The sequence below is a fragment of the Pleurodeles waltl genome, chromosome 7 (genome assembly GCF_031143425.1).
Source record: "Pleurodeles waltl isolate 20211129_DDA chromosome 7, aPleWal1.hap1.20221129, whole genome shotgun sequence".
In the NCBI taxonomy this organism is placed as follows: domain Eukaryota; kingdom Metazoa; phylum Chordata; class Amphibia; order Caudata; family Salamandridae; genus Pleurodeles; species Pleurodeles waltl.
The window spans coordinates 1,428,170,582-1,428,187,280 of NC_090446.1; positions in this window are offsets into that span (position 1 = coordinate 1,428,170,582).

Consider the following 16,699-nt stretch of genomic DNA (forward strand, 5'->3'; position numbering starts at 1 on the left):
TTCACCTCTGATTCTAAGGCATCAGCAGCAGTTACTCCATGTTCTGTACTTATCTGCTAAAGTGAGCCAAATTAATGAGGCCAGGTCATAGGGTGATAAGGGCCCCAGTAGAGTCTTAAATGGTTTATCAGTATCTACTGCTCCATAACTCAGAGCTAAATTGGGCAAGACGAGATGCCAGGTTCTGAACTAAAGATGATCTGGATGTCATGTATGTAATTGTAACAGATTTCATTGAAGCACCTGATGAGGTCCAGTAGTGGGCAAAGATGTGCACTGCAGAGTAGTGACGAGGCAATGAAACAATGAGGAATGCTCGAGTCAGAGGAAAAGAAATTCAGGAGTACAGTATCAATGAGATGATGCTTTATTTTCCTCACAGAGGTAGGAGATCCAGTCCAAGATAGCTGCATTAAAACTGAGACCTTTTAGCCTAAGTAGTGGTGTAGGGCAATGGACTGTATCAAAACCAATAGATGGGTCAAAAGAAATAGATGGGTCCAGTAGTGATACGGCTGCCCCTCCATTTCTGCTGATTGTGGGCTTTTGTCTGTCCCAGATGGATAGTACAGCATATTCAATTCCTCTGCCTAATTAGAAAACTATATTTGGCTGCTAAATTTGCTAAAACACATTGGGCATCAAAGTATGAGTGCATGTTCATCAGTTACCATTTGTGGGAAAACTGGGCTGATTGCAGAAACGTTTCTCCTCCATTTTCAGCTGACTCTTGTGTTTTCTGACTCTGACTCTGCCCTGGGCACTGCTAACCAGTCCCAGGGCCAGTGCTCTTTGTGTATATACAAATTAGACTAATTATAATTGGCTATACCAACCTACCTATATGTCCCTAGTGTATGGTAGGGCATGTAGGTTTAGGGGCCCCAGTATAAATAATTCACCCATAGTTTCACTGCTGTGCTGCCCACTGCCATTTTAAACACAGCCCTGCCTTGCTGGCTGCTTTTAAGTTAAAATTAACCTCTAATTTGATTTTGGAATTAAAAGATGTTTCAAAGCCCTAAGTGCCCCCAGGGTTGGGTGAAGTGCAACTATAAGCAGGGACTTTATAAAAGCTGTTTGATAAGCCCTGGCGAGAGAAAAATGGCCAAATGTGTTTTTCATGATAACATGGAGAGACGTTATTTAACATAATAAAGTGTTTTTTTCCATAGAAAGGAGCTAAATATAACACGTTTGGTACCGAAATAAAAGTTATATTAAATCCAAGAATTTGCCACTGTTGAAATTAGTATAACTTGGACTGGGAAAGAGTTTTAGAACTCTTGCCAAAAGTTACCAACTTCAGCCCTGTAGTGCCGTTCTGTGATTGGTTAGCCTCTGACAGCCTGAACCAGGCTGCTTTGATGAACTGTGACTGACGCGGCCTGGGCTTAAACAAAGGATGCATCTGGTGGGAGGAGAACTGCCTCACCAGATGCTTGAACAGGATGGATGGAGAGCAGCCAAACTGGACATTAAAGGACGGAAGAACATTTGGGGCAACAACTCGACCTCTCCAATTTCCTGCAACCCCAGATAGCCAGGAGCCCCCTGATTAGATTAAGAGAGGGGCTGGAAGAGGGGATGTTAAGGGAAACATGGCCACACCAGTTGGTGGAGTCAGCCAGATCTAAACTCTAACATAACATTTTTGCCATTTTTGATTTTGGAGTGATAATGCTCCCTGGGATAGATTTTTGCAACACTTCCCAGTAAGTGGTCACTCAAGAGGGTGGTGGCCTGCACTTGAGTGGAAGGAGCACCCCTTGCTTCCGACCACAGGAACAAGGATAAATATGGCAGAGCTGCCCACACTTTAAAGCTCAGAAGGACTGTACCAGCTGCACACTTTTGGCTTCATAAGGAAAAGGCTGTTGTCTTACTTCTACAACCCAAGGAAGGGACTCATCTATAAGCTACAAGTACAAAGGAGCTGACCAGAGTCCCTTGCATCAAGTCCTGCAAAAATTACCCAGCTGACCAGGGGCCATTTTAGGATTTGGACCAGGTGCATTCTGAGAGTTGAAGTCCTAACCTCCAAGGAGAAACTCAGATCTTTGGAACCTTGGAGTGAGTTGTGGACACTTAAGGGACCCCAAAAGTATGTCTAAAAGATGATCCAGAAGTTTGGAGAAACTTTGAAAAAATGCTCCATAAGTGGACTGACTCGCCGTCGAGAGTCAAGCTGGCCGACCTCAACCGCGACCTAGCCTGGCTTGCAGGTTCATCCTGCTGAAAAGCTCCCGATCGTCAGACTTTCATGATTTGACTAGGGGCTCCTAGAAAGGTAATCCAACGACATTGCATCAAAATCAGCTTGCTGAGGAGGACAACCCAACGTCAGGGAAGAAAAAAGCTCAGAAAGATTTTTAAGTCCGAAGGTAAAGGTTTGACCAAGGCCTCCAGCGCAGTGTATATGAGGAGTGATCCAGAGTGGTTGGCTTTAACTTTTGACTTTTCCCAGTCCAAGGGAAACATCTTGACAAAGTTTCTAAGTCCAAAGTGTTGGACCTGGCCCTTTAACAGAGTCATTCCCCAGACTTTTTGCTTTTTGCCTCCTTTTTTTTCCGACCTTTGTTGGCTGACGTTTTGACTCTGAGCCCTTTTTCACTGCTAACCAGTGCTAAAGTGCATGTGCTTTCTCTTACAAATTTGGTATGATTGGATTATACCTAATTGGCATATTTAATTTACCTATAAGTCCCTTTTAAAGTGGTATCCCTATACCCAGGGACTATAAACACTTGTGTTGTTGCTTGATTTATGGCACAAATACTTTACACATTGCCTTCTAAGTTAAGCCTGACTGCTCAGTGTCAAGCCAACAGAGGGTAGGCACAGGATCATTTGGATTGTGTGTGACTTACCCTGACTAGGATTGTGGTCCATTCTTGGGCAAGGGTGTATACCTCTGCCAACTAGAGACCCCATTTCCAACAACCATCATTTTATGACCTCAGCAGTTTGGCCACTGCCACACCTCTGTACCCTCACCCGTCCTGCCACATTACCGTGGCCTGCCGGGCTGGAGGCTCCCACGTCCAGCTTGGCGGAAGTCGAATAACCACTGAGAGTTTTTGCACTAGAGACACCGCCAGCATGTTCCTGGTGGTCTCACCGCCACATAAATGGTGGTGAAAAGGTATTCAGATGACAGGAACTTCCATCCCTGTTGCCCGGATACACCCTTAAACACACATTCACCCACACACAATCACACACAGACACACATGCACTCACACACGCTCTCACACCATTCACCCCAATAGACATGCATACATACCCATACACATCACACACGCACAAATACACTTTCCATCCCCCCACCCCCAATCCTACCTCATGGCACACAGACACACACACACACACACACACACACACCATATACACATACAAACATACACGCACCTCCATGCATGCACTCGCCCCCCTTACACCTTACTCATTCAATCATGCATACACCCCCATCATCCATCCACATGCATACACAAATGCATCGCCATCATCACATTTACACACAGGCACACATGCACGCATGCGCACACAAACACTCCCCCCTCCACATTCGTGACACGCATACACACACTCACACACATCCAATCATACACCCCACCTCCCCTTGTGGACAACATTTACCTTGTCCTATGAGGTGCTCCTCCATGAGGGGAGAGGACCCGGCACTCCCACGCAGGCAGCGCCCCACCACCAGAAGACCACCACACAGAATTACAGGTCGTAATTCTGTGTGGCGGTCTTTTTCTGTCGTGGCGGTGCCAGCAGTGGAACCACCTAAGCAAATGCCGCCGGATATCTGACCGCTTGCAGTGCAGATCTCCGGTGGCAGTCATAATACGGCAGTCAGAAGACCACCAGCACTGGCGGTCTTCCAGCGACCGACGATGCGGTGGTCTTCGGAAAAAAACGCTGCAGTTGTAATGATGGCCTTAATCTTTAAAAATGTATATCTCTGGTTCCATACATTGGATTTCTGTCATTTTCATGTCATTTTAAAGATAAAGATATTTCCAATTTGTATAAATGTCAAATTTTTATTATGTGTTGTGTTTTACTTATTAACTGTGTTGTTGATAGTAAATGCTTTACACATCTGTCTCCTAAGCTAAGCCTAACTGCTTGTGGACAAGCTACCAAGGGTTGAGCAAGAATTAAGTTATTGAGACCTTGACTGGACATAGTGGGAGTTTGTGGTCTATTGCTAAGGATAGGTACCTACCTGTCCGTATCAATAATCCACTTTCCAACACCATTTTTTACTCCACTGATTTGCGAACCACAAAATACATATGGATAAATACTAATAAGGTGGGCAAAAATACATATGGATAAATACAGATGGAAATGTTAAAAAAATAAATACAACAAAACTGGGAGCCCCAACCATAATTGTGTTGGGACCCAGTAGATCTACGTAGCACTAAAGGGAATGGTACCTTTTTTAGAGAAAATGAAAACTGACAGGTGTCTCTCAATCCTCTCCTAGAGAGTTGTGCTCTATTAGACAGAACTTGATAAGAGTCAGACAATCATCTCAGAGAATTTCTTATCTGCAGGTGATAAATAATAGAGCCCTGCAGTCTTACCCCAACACAATTCTCACACACGATTGCAACGCGATTATGTATTATGCAGTATTGTCAACATGACCAATGTTATAAGAATGATCATGACTATTACAAACAACTCAATAGATAACATGTGGATTGGTGTGTAGGTTAAGAAAGTCTCAATCACATTTCATCATACTGTTAGTCCCCTATTCAAATTTTTGTAGTGGTTTTGCCCATCCAGCCTAAATTACTGTGTTAATTCACTAAGCTTGTAATATGATAAGCCATGAACAACAACTGCCTCTTAGCATCTACTCTAAGTATACAATTTAGGGAGCAGATTTACAAAAATATTTTGCACTGACTTTGTATCATAAATGTGATGCAAATCTGTGCAAAATGTTTATTTGAGATTTCCTTTCAGCACAAAACTACTTATATTGCATGACAAGGTTGTACCATAGGGAGTACATAGGTGTTTCCATGCAACCATGCATGCATGAAATGTGACACAAAGCCCTATCTACAAATAATATCAGGCAGGTCATAGTGCCAAATAATAAAGCCTCTTTTATTCAGATGTTGAAAAGGAGAAATGTTTTATTTCTCCAAACATTTCCAGCTTTACACATATGCTGTACTACACAGCACACATTCAAAGTGGAAAAACATTGAGTTTGTCTAGGCATGCTATTTTGTACTGGAAGTCTACCCTTGCAGTTCAGACTATATAGTAGCATATGCTGAGGCAAAGGTTTGCATGGAGCTAGGCAAACTGATTCTGCCTCAGTGCTATGGAAAAGAACACAAATAACCTATCTTAGTAAACACGGTACTGACCTGCTCCCTCCCTATCACACAAAGCAGCACAGATACTTTGTTTGCTGCACTACATGATATAGTAGTACATCTAATCTTAAGTGCCTAATCTCGTCTCTATGTCGGTACATTATGTATCTTTATTACTGAAGGCTAACTATGGAGTGAGGAGGGGGTCACTTGTGCTCGGCTCTTTGCCACAAAAATGTGCAAGAAAGGCCTTTAACAGAAGCTGATGAATGTTAATGCAACTGCTCTCTTTTTGTGTACCAATATGGATCTCTACAAAGTTAAGTTTCTTGCAGCTGCATTAACAGTATGTACACTAGACAAGCAGAAAATGTTCCTTCTCTGTTCTTATAGCTTTAAAGGTGTGAGAAAACATGGAGTTTCTAAAAAGTTTCTAAAACATGATGATCAAGAACACATTAGTTTGCATTACCAATCCAAACAGCTGGTTTTCTTTTCTAGGTCCCACACCTACATATTGGCCCTCATTACAGCCCTGGGGGTAAATGCTGCCTACCGCTGTGCTGACGGCTGCCAACATACCATGACCGTGGCGGTAAACCGCCATGGGTATTATGACCCACTAAGAGAATACCTCCACAATACAGACACCCACACAAATCTGCCACATCAAAGGTCAGTGATAAACTGGCGATAGCAAAATCAATATCATCACGGCAACAGGAACACGTCCACAGTATCACGACCCACAATCAACGCAACGGTCTTTCAACCGCGGTAAACCATTGGCGGTACAAACAGGTGCACTCAAAATACATACACACTCACAAAACTACACCACATTGGACAATTCACACCTGACACACAAACATACACCACACCCAAACGCCCACACACCCACACCACTATAAAACACACACCCCCATTACCCACAACCCCTAACAACCAAAAATATAGATCAAGCATAGAGAGACAAGCAAAGAGCACGCCTTCACTCAGAGGCACAGAACACCATCACTCATACACCAACCACGCACTTCACATATTACATCACAACACATCACCCCACACATCACCTCACACATATCATTCACACCACATCATGGCACCTCAAAGACACCCCATGTTTTCTGAGGAGGATCTAAGGGTCATGGTGGAGGAAATCACCCGGGTAGAGCCACAGCTATTCGGCTCACAGGTGCAGCAGACGTCCATTGCTAGGAAGATGGAGCTATGGCAGAGAATCATTGACAGGTTCAACGCCGTGGGACAGCATCCAAGAACCATGGATGACATCAGGAAGAGGTGGAATGACCTATGGGGGAAGACCCAGATAGCAGTACAGAGAACTGGCGGTGGACCCCCACCTCCTCCCCCACAACAAACAACATGGGAGGAGCAAGTCTTGGCAATCATGCATCCTGAGGGCCTCGCAGGAGTAGCAGGAGGACTGGACTCTGGTAAGTCAAATCTTTACTACTGTATCCCCCCCACCCTACCTGCATGCCGTCACTAACTCCTACCCCTACCCTCACCCCATCACTCCACCACCTCATATATACCCACTAGCACAACCCACACATCCCAAAACCAAGCCCTGCATGTAACACCAATGCATGGACCCCCATCACAGACCTGCAAGGACACCCATCAGCACAGCATGCACATAAGAGAGACTCACCCACCCCACACAATCTGCAATCACACAAGGCCAAGGCAACAGGGAAAGCACAATTCGATAAGGGAAACACACCCATTGCACAAGATGGCGCACACAGATGCAATAACAATGCATTTGTATCCCAACAGGACCCCTACCCAATGTCACCGGACAGTAGGTGCCACCTACATCCAGTCCCTCCAAAGAAGTGGCCCACAGTGATGACAGCAGCTCTGCACGCCTGGATTAGAATAACCAGCCTGGCCCATCTGGGACCTCTGGACAGTCGGTTCCCCTGCCACAGTCCCAACCCACCACAGAGCCTCCCCCCTCAGAAAACGCCAGCACAGCACTGCCAATACAGTGGTTGAATGAACGCCGCGTTGATTCGTGGGTCGTGATAGTGTGGGCATATTTCTGTTGGCGTGACGGTGTGGGTTTTGCTATTGCCAGTTTATCACTGACCTTTGGTGTGGCGGACTTGTGTGGGTGTCTGTAATGTGGCGGATTACGAGATGTGGGTCGTTATCCCTGTGTCGGATTTCCACCACAACATCTTGATGGCTGTCAGCGCGGCGGTAAGTGGGATTTACCGCCAGGGTTCGAATGAGGACCATCATAACCACATACTGACTTGGACTTGATCATGCCACAATCCAAGAACTGTGTGCCCAATTGGAGCCAGACCTGATGTCAGCTATCTGCCAGCCCACAGGAATCCCCCCTCTAGTGCAGGTCCTATCAGTGCTCCATTTCCTGGCAAGTGGCTCCTTCCAAACTACAGTGGCCATGGCATCAGGGATGTCTCAGCCAATGTTCTCAAATGTGTTGAACATATGCACAACTACATTGTGCAGGTGGCTCCCTCCACATTCTATTTTTCCTAATTTTTTGCTTGTTGGGGTTAGCACTCCCTGTGACTGTGGCCCCCAGCTACCTGATTTGTTGCACTTCTGGTGCCTTTGTTGGCAAGTCATAGCTTACATTATGGCTGAATACGATCCTTATGAGGACATGCAAGACTCATTCAAGCCTTGGATAATAGCATCCATGTATCTATGAACAAGGCCCCTGGCTAGGGCTGTAGGCGCCCTTACTAATCTGTTTAAGGGTTTTGCCCATTAACAATTTTGGCTCCCCCTATCTCACCTTCGGCAGCTTCTCCGGCCCATATTTGTAAATCAAGTAAAGGTAAATACAAAGCCAACAAATGGTCTCACACTAAGGCTTTTGAGAATCTGTCTGAGACAGTCAAGTAGAAACATTATTACAACTCTCCCCATCCTTGAGTGCCTCATTCTGATGATTCCTTTAAACAATCTGATCTTACAGAGACAGACTCTACCTCTAAATGGTCAAGTGATGGTGAGCAAAAAGATACATCAGTGCCCTGTAAGAAAAAATGCTCTGGGTGTCAAGCGGATTCACATTCCAAAGCCCTTAAGGTCCTTCAATCCTGTTGATATCGCCCATCCGCAGTCCTCTAGTTGGACTACTCTCCAAGAGGTAGCTGAGTATGTACAGGATCATGTTAGAGAGAGCTTTGATGAGCTGTCTGCACCAGACTACTCACAGAATACCTGTTAGAAATGGGGTCTCTGGTTGGCACTCAATTTTCACTCTGTCTAATCAGGGACCCTCACTATAGTCAGGGTAAATGAGATTAACAGCTCAGATAACCCCTGCTCACCCCCTTGGTACACAACTAATATATATATATATATATATATATATATATATATATATATATATATATATATATATTCTAAACAACTAATAAACCATAAAAACCAAAAAGAAAACCTTATCTTAAAATAAGTTGTTCAGGCAATTGTTATTCAGGCACAATTGTTGTTTAGACAGTAGTTGTTCAGTACTTAGTTGTAGAGACTTTTTAGTTGTTTAGCAGTAGTGGTTCAGGCAAGTAGTTTCCCATTCCACCTATTCCTAATGTCATCCCTTGTGCGTGGCTAGCTGCCTACAGAATTTGCCCTGTTGACTATTCTTTGCCACATCTCCATATTCCAGGCAATAGAAGTTTGCTGGACTTGAGCACCAGGTGTGGCTCTACTCTGATGATTTTGTCCACCATGACCCTTAACTCATCCTCAGTAAAACAGGGATGTTTTTGTAGGGACATGGAGGTGGTGGACGACACGGAAAAGTTAAAAAAAACAGATGATGAGGTGTGGGTACTGTGTTATGAGTGGATGACGGTTGGTGTCTGATGTATAGGGTACCGGTTTGTGTGGTGTGTATGTTGTGTGGGTGTGGGATGAGTAATATTTGAAGTGTGGAGGTGTGCCTAGTCTATGGCTCCTAATTTCTATTTGTGACCTCTATCTTGCTGTTTGTGGCATTCTGGTTGAAAAGGATTGTGGGGTGTGAAGCTTGTAGGTGTTGGGTATGTAGCTGTGTGTCAGGTGTGTGGAATTCAAACTATCCATTGTGGTGTTGTGTATTACTGTGGTGACCGCCGACCTCTGCTTTTAGCACCGCCATTTGGTTTTCCACCACTGAAGAACCACTATTGTGATTTGTGAGTCGTATTAGGTATGGTGGATTTTTGACAGGTTGATGGTTGGACCAGCTCTTTCCTTCCCTCCAGAGTCCTGGCACTATCAGTTTTTTCAGCTGGCTTTTGTGGGCTTGGCAGGGTAACTCAGAATATGGTGTTCTGTATGACCGCCAATATGGCGGCCTTTTGGCGGCCGCCACCACGGTGGTCTTACTCTCAGACCACCAAACTCATACTAAGACCCCTAATCCAAATATCTTCTTCAGTTTCAAAGCAAGTGGGGACCTAGCTCAGTGAATCTGTTCACCTATTGCCTCAACTGACAGATTCCTCTGTTTTTCAGTTGGTGCTTGGATCTGGAGGTGACAGCAAGAGATGCCTTTCTACAGGACTGGTGGCCTCTTCTGTGGTGTACTTTTCCTCCAGATGGCAACATCTGCAGAGTCCTGTCTCAGGTGCGCTGTCAAAAAACAGAGATCATTCTGGTGACTGCCTTTTGGAGAGCTCAGCCGTGGCTCTCTATGATTCTGAAATTGTCGTACGACATTCCTCTCCTGATTCTGTTTCACTTGAGCCTGTTGCTGGACCCAGTGGGACTTTCCTATCTATTGATCATCTCAGAGCAGCTCAGGTTGGTGGCCTGGAAAGTATCCAGAGTAAATGGCAGATGCCAGACATTTCTCAATAGGTTTCCACCTACTTTAATCAGGCATGGGCTTCAGGTACCCACAAACGTTATGCTTCAGCATGGTGATGTTGGATTCATTAGTGTGATGTCCACTTGGACGGATGTTTGCCTAGTGATTAATTTTGTTTCCTCTGAAGCAGCTTCAGGCCTAGCTTATAGATCTATTAAAAATTATAGAGCTGCCATTTCTGCAGGCAACTCCCGACTTATGACAAACCTGTAGGTGAGCATCCAATAGTATGTAAACTCATGAGAGATATTTGCTTGTGTTAACCTCCTCAAGCCAGATACTTCTGTCTACGGGATATTAACATTGTCCTGAATTTATTAAACAGTTGCACAGATAATAAATGCCTTTCACACAAGCAGCTGTAAGTTAATTTGACTATGATACTGTATTTGATCTCTTGTAACAGAGTGTCAGATGTTCGCACCCTATATCTCTCTGTCAAGGTTTTCTCTCCAGACGGGGTCTCCTTTTCCACTTCCAGGACTAAATCTAATACCAGGATAATGTCTCATCCAGTGTTTCCTAATAATGCTAAGTTGTGTGTAGTACAATGCCTTAAAGCTTATGAGACTGCCACCAGTAAATTTCGCGTTGACCTCAGTGGACAAGTGCTTATTGCTTTGAAAAATCAGGCCCATGACAGCCGCTACTTTGGCAAGAATAATGCTAGGCTGGTATCTGAGTTTGGTATTGACATTTTCATTTTTGGTGCACTCGAGGGGCTACGGCCTATAAATCCTTTGTGTTAGACTCTCATTATCCATTCGGAAAGCAGTGGACTGGTCCTCTGACTCAACCTCTGAGATTATTTTTTGCAAACCGATTGCGGATGTTGCATCAGTGATGGTAGCTCAGGTTTAAATAAGCATAATCGGAGCCTCAGTCCTGACATGGAATGAAACATGTTCTAACTTACAAGATAAGAATTTTTAATTCTTATAAGGACATGGAGGCAAGGCTTATCCCACCCTCATATAAGTGAAGTGTAAGCAAATTTGCTAATGTTATTCTTATTATTTTGTAAATGTGATTGTGATTGTGTTTGAGTTTCTTGCCCTGTTTATGATACTTCTCTGCCTATATTGCTCAGTTGTATGGATCTTATGGCTTCTAACTTTCTGATTCCACAGGAAATGAACAAAATTCAACATGAAGAGCTTTACATTTTTCCATCAGAAATTCTCTTTTATGAAGAAGGACTTCATTGAGAGAGCACAAGAGTTTCTGGGAAGTTGTTGCAGTTTTATGTTCGACTTCTCAGCTGGAGAGGGTTGGAAAATTCTTCCTCTTTGTTTGGACATGTTTTAGTTACAGAATGTTGTCCTTTATCTTATAGTTTCAGCTCCATTTGCAATGAAAGAGGATTTCAAAATGGAGGTGTTGGCTATTAAAAGACTGAGGTGTCGATGATTGGAGCATGTGACGATGATGGACTAAAAGTTCATGGGTTATGTAGTTTTTTAGGTCGAGCCTAGACAGCGCTTGGCTGTCAGGATGATCTCTTGTATTTAGTTTGTGGAGCTGGACTCCTCACATCGCTTCTGATTTGTGTGATCGCTTGTCTTTTAAAATGCCTTGCTTTCTAGTGGGTAATATGTCTTCCTGGTCCCTCCTTTTTGTAACTCGTTCACTCCCCTGGAGCATCGCCCCATGATTTGTCAACTTCCGCTTTTTCCATTATGGTTACTGGCTCAGGAACTTTTTTTTTTACTTCGTACTTCCCTTGATTAGCGCTGCACGCCTATCCCTTGATCAGCACGGCATACTGCGCTTTATCTTTAAAAACAACAGCCGCCTGCCTTTCTTATGTTCTGCACGGCACGGCTTGCCCACCTCAATTTTGAATTTTTTTGTTTTAATTTTGTTCTATGTTTGTGTTGCATGATTGATATCTTTGCAGGACAGGAAGTGCACCGTACACCTTGGTCACGTTCAAAGGGTTGAGACCCAGCCTCCATGCTTTTGACTCTGTTTGACACGTAAAGGTTGTTTTTAGGGTCATCGCGCATGCGCTGTCCACACACGCCCGGTTTGGTCTGCTCTGCAGCAGCAAGGTGCCCTTTCAACCAAGCCAAACAAACAACAGGATATGCATGATACGGTGGGCTTGGTCTGTGCCCAGGGGAGACGGCACCACATAAATCAGAGGAAAGCATCGGGAAGTGAGTACCCACAATTTTCTATTTCCATTTCAACTACTGATGCATGGGGCATTGCTTTTATAGTCCTTGGCAGCCTTCTCTGCTGCTGTAATGCTGAGCATGCCGTCTCCCCTTCACTTCCATGCATCACTGGAATCCCAGCTGGGTGGTGAAGTGCAGATGAAGACTGGAGTGGAGTGGTAGTAGCCACACATTGCTTCTCTCGGTTTACAAATTACCCTTTTAGAAATGCAGACTTTTCCCTGCACAGGTGTACACAGTAGACCGGCCATAATACATCTCCCTCAGTGGTGTTGTACATTTTTTCCACTCTCCTGGGGACAGTGGCCGGTGACCTTTGCCATTAAATCGTCTATTTGCAGGTAAAGTAATGGAAACGCCCAGGGGATTAAACTGCCCTACCAGGCCCCTCCACTCCTTAGCCTCTTCATTCACTTACCGTTCCCAATGAGTAATTGACTCTACTGCTTTAACTCTAGAACTGGTGCATGGACTTCTCTGACCGCTTTGTTGACTCTCTTTCAGTTTTTTTTAGGGATTATTTGTCTCTGTGGCATGGTTTTCCATACCCGCCATCTATGAGTATTTTCCAAACAGTCATAGTTCAATGCATTAGTCCAATTAACATTGAATCTAATCTACATACTCCTTTAATGAGCAGAGTAGGGTGGCACTAGTGCACCATTGTTAAAATTGTAAGCACTTCGGTGCACTGTACAACCTCCGTGGCTCAATGAAACACTCATTTAAAACTGCAGCATTTGTGCAGCCCTTCTTGCTCTTACCCAAATGGCTTGTGCTTTCTCAGCAGTCCACAAACCTAACCTGTGCTCTCATCAAAATATTTGTTTTACCAAGGTTGTGCCAGAAAAGACAACCTTGCCATGACTATTGCGCCACACCTTGTGAGCTGTATGGAAAAATCGAAAAACCTTTGCCAGGCTGGATTATGGCCACGGTGCTGGGCACTTGCAAAATATAAATCACTCAAGTGATTAATTTCATTTTCAGATTAACTTCATTTTCAAAAGCCCATTTGCTCACAACTTCACTGGGCTGGCTTTGTTTTGTCAAAGTCTGAAATAATCCTGTTTATTACCCACGCTGCACAGTTTTTTAGCTATTTTTCTTTTAAATCAATCTTTAACATACATTTTCACGTTTTTTAACATTGTCCTTTTGCTTTCAGTTTTTGTAGCAGAAGCTAAACCTGTTTGCTCCAGGTATCTGAATGAAAATGTGGAAGTAACACTTCTGATTTATAGCTCTTAGAAACGTTTAAATCATGATATGAAGCACTATCAGGAAAAAAAGTTACATCAAAAGCACAGTCTGATATATGTATGGCTGTTTTTTAAAGCGCAGGTACTCTAAGCAACCGATGTTAGTGCATCCGGGACTTGATAAGTAAACTTACAAGGCGACGCGTTTAGGTCGACAAACCTTTGGACCACGTTTGGAGACTTCCCAGTATGAAATAGGTTCTTAGCATCATCAATCAATAGATCTATAAAACAAATCAATATTAACAATCACTAATCAATAGACAATCAATGAGAATCAATAAGAGAACACATCTTGACCTTTCAGTCATAAATAACCACACCAGTTTAATTAAGTGTTAGGATGTTTATTCCTTATTGGTTACAATCTAATATCAAGTTCATTAATCTCATTAGCAATAAGCACATCAAAATCACTATTAGTTGACCAACAGTATACAACTTAATCAAAGCACATAATGTAATCATTCGGAATATAAGCACATCATTAATAAGAATCAACTTAGCAGAGTCTCATTAGTACATTGATTCAACAAAGCAAGAATTCAGTAATTTGTCTATTTGCATCGAATATTAGTGAATACCTTAACTAACCTCAAATTAGCATTAGCATGTGGGGCTTCATGCAAAACATTTTAGTGAACACAAATTTAGAAAACATCTAAACTGAGGCCTCTATCAAAATAGCAGTTGGTACCTGGAAAGGAAAAGCGAACAGACAATTACAATCAGCATTTGATAGTTACCAAACTAACGGATCAGCAAGCAGCGTCAGTCTTCGTCCTCAGGGCATCCGTTTATCAGCTTCGGGCAAAGTAGGACAAAGCAAAGACTCATCCCTTATATGGAGAAAAGATGCCAAGCAGGGATGGGTAAGGATGGTTTAGGTAATGGGCAACTAAGGCAAAGTATGGCAAAAACATTAGGTCTTTAGCAAAAGTCTCATGGCAAATTGTTCTCTGTAAAATGGTAGTCGTTGTGGGCATATGAGCTAAAGTAAGGGTAAGAGTGATACTTTTCACTTGAGTCACGTCGTTATATCAAAACTGTCTAACTATTCACTAATTCCTCATTGGTATCTCTAACCAATGACAAGGTAAGCACCTTGCTAGAATCTTCTCTAATTCAGAGTTCTCATGCTTCTAATTGGACCATGTAATTGACGTCTTCAACATTGGGAATGTCAGGTAGGAAAAGTTACACTTCACACTCCAGTCAGTGTCTTCATTGTCTTCTCTCCGCGGGAACAACCTTGTACCTGTTACGATTTACACTGTTGCAGTTAGCAAGAACATCGCCTTGAGCAAGTCAGTTCCCATGAGAAAGAATTTTACTACGGTTATACACACATAGCTTCTGGAAAAGTATAGCTTTGTGTCCTTCAGGAAAAAACAGCACATTACACGTTAGAAAAAGCAATTCGAACATGAGGCCAGGTAGCTAGGCCCAAACCATCGCTAAGTTAAACTACACGTTAATAAAGCAAACCCTTAACATATAACCTTAATTATGATATACTAGTACAAATTTCAAATGTTAGTGCATAACATTTCATCATTAATAATTATTTTCATTAGACTTTGTGTACATTGGTAGCCACTCCCTGTGGGCACATTTCTCTGTGTGCATTATTTTCTATGTTAACACATTTTTCTATGCAGCTTCATCACACAATATATTGCAAGCTTCGTATTAATACTGCTTTGTTAAAATATATGCTCCAACAATCCCTCCTCTGATCACTCTTGTCATCATACAAATCTTTTCCCCACAAACCTTTACATCATTTAAACCTAGTCAGTTCACTTTCTTCATGTATTTGTTTCCCCTTAGAATTTTCCCTAAACAATTTGTCCCTTTCTTTTTCTTCCCTCCTCTTATTATTTTTCGCCTTATTCAATGTTATCATTTTGCTAATTTTGCATGCCACCCATAATCCAAATAGACAAGCAATAACAATTAATATCCCCAATAGTATTTTAGACAATATCCCATGCCAAATGTTGCCAAACCAATTTCCCACTGCTGCTAGACCCTTTCCAACCTTCTTCCAAACTCCAGGCTCTTTCAATTCCTTCAGATCTGCACTATCCTTAGTTAAGTTAGTAAGCATACTTCTAATCTCATTACTATTATCTGGTACATAAGCACAACAATGATGCTCATTAAGCATTTTGTAAATGCCACCATTTTTCGCTAAAAGAATGTCTAAAGCAAGCCAGTTTTGAAGAGTCATAGCCCTCTCCGCAGCAAGTTCAGTATCCATCAGGAGTCTAGCTTCTGAAAAATTTGTCAGCATGTTATTCACAATAGTAGACAACTTTTGAATCCTAATTGAGTTTAGAATAACTCCCACAGAGGGAATTATCGCCCCAAAGATGTCACCCACTACACCAGCAGCGGTCTCTCTTTTCTGTCTAGTACGTTGTAATTCAGACAATTTTGGAAATTTCCTCAAATCATCAAGTTGATAAATCTTTGGGAACACTATTCCCAAATAAGATGCCCCATACCATCCTTTTGGGAGACGGTAATAAGCATTAAGCCCACATATATAATAGATCCCAGGAATCACTGGATCCTGTCCATTTAACATGAATTTCCACTTACTCTGAAACACAAACACATGCTTACAGTCACTCATTCCCACAAACACTTTGTCATAATATGATTTTGGTCTAGATATGCAATGTTTCCCTACATGTGAGACATCTAAAGCTAATTTGCCTTGCTCCCTAATTGCACTAAAGACATCACTACTAGCCAGAGCTCGCATCCAAAGCCCTTTTTCTAATTTGCCCTTTAACGCCCTCCGCCTATCATCAGTATGATCTAAAAAGATCTTCTCTACAGGTGTAAGCATGCATGTCAAATTATTGCGGTGAGCATAAGATGTACTAATTTTTGATGTCTGCTCAAAGAATCCTTTAACTATCTTTATGCTATAGTATCTAGCTACCTCACTCAAATCCTCTATGATAGACACATAAGAAAACACTACATCATAGTTAGAGTAGA